We start from the raw sequence: 3,591 nt of genomic DNA on the forward strand, positions 1-3,591 counted from the left end.
ATACCCTCGAGCAAAGTTAGAGACAAGGTAGCTCTCAAATCTCAAAAGCATCCCCAACAAAGGATAGAAAGAATTGTACCATCTTTTACATCCTATCACTGAATTAGATCCAAAAGCTTTTAAAGCTAAAATACACGCATGGCAACCATTTGATGAACAAGAGACAACCCAAATGCTACTACTTTCAACGTGGAAAAAAGCCAAGTGATTTAGTCCAACCCAGGGAAACCTAGTGCAACCATAACATCTACCACAACACACACACACATATATATATATCGGTAACTTACATATTCTCATCTCCCACTACTGACCATTGGCATGAGATGCTCTTCCATGATATCTGGGTACCCAATGTTCATGGTCCCACTTCTATCCTTGTGCATGTCGGTCTTCTTTCCCAGCAGATGAACCATATCTTCCTGATTCACATCTGTATTACCGTCACCAGAAGGTTTAGCCATTGCTCTGATTCCCTCCAATTCAATTGCCACTTCTTTCATGGTTGGTCTCTCCTCTCCTTTTATTGTCAAGCATCTCTTTGCAAGATTGGCAACTTCCCTCACTTGCTCATTGATTCCTTCGTTTGTAATAACATCCTCAACAATCTGAAACAATTTGTCGTTTTCTAGTGACGAAAGAAAGTACATTGCCAAGCTCCTCTCTTCTTCTGATAGTTCAAATGAAATTGCCTTCTTCCCTGTCAGTAGCTTGATTAGCACAACCCCAAAGCTGTAAACATCACTCTTTTCTGTCAATTGGCTTGTTTGCAAGTATTCAGGGTCTAAGTATCCCCATGTTACCTGAACCATGGTGAACAAATGTGTCTAAGCAAGTGGGACTAATCTTGAAGCTCCAAAATCAGAGACTTTTGCAGTGTAATTAGCATCCAAAAGGATGTTTGCTGACTTGACACTTGATGGACAATGGGAATGGAAGCTGCGGAGTGCAAGTACGAGAGGACTCCGGCAGTTTCCAAAGCAATTCTCAACCGAGTCTCCCAAGACAGCTTCGATGATTTGTTTGGGTTGTGGATGTGATCAAATAGAGTTCCATTGTTGATGAACTCATACACCAATAAAGGCACCTCTGTTTCCAAACAACATCCCAAAAGCTTGACCATGTTACGATGATTAATTTGAGAAAGCACAATGACTTCATTGATGAACTGTTCAATTTGGTTCCGGTCCACAAGCTTGGACTTCTTAATTGCAACTACCATACCATTTGGCAATGATCCTTTGTAAATGGTACCGTATCCTCCTCGGCCGACTATTCTACTCTCATTATAATTATTGGTGGCCTTCTCTAGCTCTTCAGCGCTGAAGATTTTCATGGCTTTTGTGTCTGTCTGATTCATCTAATTGTTGTTGTAAAAGCAAGCCCCCAATTTGCCTGAAGTATTTTTTTTTAGCCTAATGAGCTTCATTTTCTTGTGTCCCAAATATAGAAAGCCTATACTAAATAGCAGCGCTATAATGGCCCCAGCAACACCTGCATACAACATCGTTTTTTCAGAATAATTAATCACATGATTAATTACACAGTAAATCATTGCACCGTGCAAAAGCAACCACACTTTGAAACTTTATGCAGAATTGTATCATGAGGTTTCCTCGAAAAGCTTAGTAGTTTTAGGACAATTTGAGTCTGAATTAGAACAATGGATTGGTAAAGCTAATCTAACAAAGAAAAAAAGCACAACTTCACGGCCTATAAAGAATGTCATCAATATACAGGTTTAATTCCATATGAAAGAAGTAATGAACTCAAACTAACCACAAGAATACGTACTTTCTTTTCCCGTGGTACTACAATGTATTTGCTTACAGTTTTTTAGGTCTTACGCAACTAAATCCACATAATTTAAATCATGCCCATATAGAGACTTTTGCTTTGAACTGTGCATGAGTCTAAATAACTCAATGCAAGTCCTATCTCTATAACCAGCTATATCCCTTTCCATTACATGAAGCTGTCAAGGACTAGTAGGTTAGAAGAAATGTTTTAAAATGGGTTAGTATAACGTCCTCTTTAACTCGTGTCATCTCCTTGGATAGATGTTGTCAAATCACTAGTAATCTATCTGAATAATATCGTGGTAAATATGGCTTGTGCAAAAAATAAGAATGTTGTATAGGTCGTGTATCTCACATAAAAGAAAGACGAAACAACCCATTGAACCATTTATATTGGTTCTTAGATGCTAATCAAAACATGAGAGGGAAAGGAACAAGTTTGACTTTTAGGAGGAAAAGAAAGAAAAAAAGCACATGAAAATCCACAATTCAGTCAATCACTTACAGAAAGCAGCAATTAACATTGAGCATGTACTAGGGGAACACAATGAGGTGGGGTGGGACAGGCCGGCCCGCCCCCACCCTAAAATTAATAAAGATGTTCCATACTCACCTCATGCCTCATGTGGAACAAGTTTCTTTATACCATCACCATTCTCATGATAATACCAAGTTTAAAAAAATTCAATAAGCACAACTCACAATTCTAAGAAGATAGAAGCGACCCAAAGAGAAAACGAATTAAAGAATGTGTCACAGGTTGTAAAAAGATAACAGCAGCATGTCAGAATGGTGTAAGTATTAGGAACTAATGGAGTGTCAAGTTGGATTACTATCAAAGTTAGTGCTTCGCATGCTTGGAAGTTCGGGCCAAAATTGGGTCAATCCGTATACGAAATTAAGCTGTGTTTTTCTTATAAACTTTTCAAGGTTAAATGAGGAAAGAATATAGGAAATAACACTTCAACTAGAAAATCTTAGGGGGAATAAAGAAAGGGCAAAAGTAAAAGAAGGTCAGCCACATCCATTCCTCGCCCTGGCCTGGATGTGGAGCACAAAAATATTACCCAATCTCGGCCACAAAGTGCGTTCATCATGGGTTTCACTCATAATTTGGGACTAGGAAAAAGGATATCCTCCTGGATTGATAAAATATTCATTCCTAAGCGTACGTCTCCACCAGTTTTCACCGAAAAAGTCCTCGCCAATGCGCCACCAACCGCTGTTCCGACCATCGCCATTTCCCCCCTTTCTTTCCTAAGGTCATGATGTCAAATAGGGGGATGCTCACCTCTCACATGATGACAAATCTCTTGTCGCCTGAGAGAGGTGACCTCCGTTCGATTGAATATTGAAGGTTGCACGCGTAGTAAAACTGTGTTTTCGCACGCGGTACTGATATTATTCACGATATGATCACGATGGTTGGAACATGTATATTTTTTTAGCCAAAGCCCAGGGTGGCCAAGTCAAAAGATACTCTGCGAGTACAGGCATTGACACGAGTGAGACTAACCTATTTTTGAAATTTTAAAAAGCTGACATGTGATGTATTTAGTAATATGTGATGTACTCAATGCATCGTATAATGTCATTTATCTTCCGCATAGAAACTTCAAGTGAGAAGGATATATAAAATTTCATTTTTGAATTTCCCCAAGCAAGGGAAATAGTGGAAGGAAAGTCGGGCGAAATTGGGAATATTATATTTTCTTCTAAACCAAAAAGAAATTAAATTATACATTCTCTAAATCAGCTAGAATGTTATGTTTTTTTGAGTCAGGCACTCCTA

General features: G+C 38.8%; 1 pseudogene; it reads right to left on the reverse strand.

Annotated features, from left to right (window-relative positions):
• Positions 1 to 270: 270 nt before the first annotated feature.
• On the reverse strand, positions 271 to 1,340 carry LOC104428457 (annotated as a pseudogene).
• Positions 1,341 to 3,591: the final 2,251 nt, after the last annotated feature.

Source organism: Eucalyptus grandis, chromosome 6, assembly GCF_016545825.1.
Source record: "Eucalyptus grandis isolate ANBG69807.140 chromosome 6, ASM1654582v1, whole genome shotgun sequence".
In the NCBI taxonomy this organism is placed as follows: Eukaryota; Viridiplantae; Streptophyta; class Magnoliopsida; order Myrtales; family Myrtaceae; genus Eucalyptus; species Eucalyptus grandis.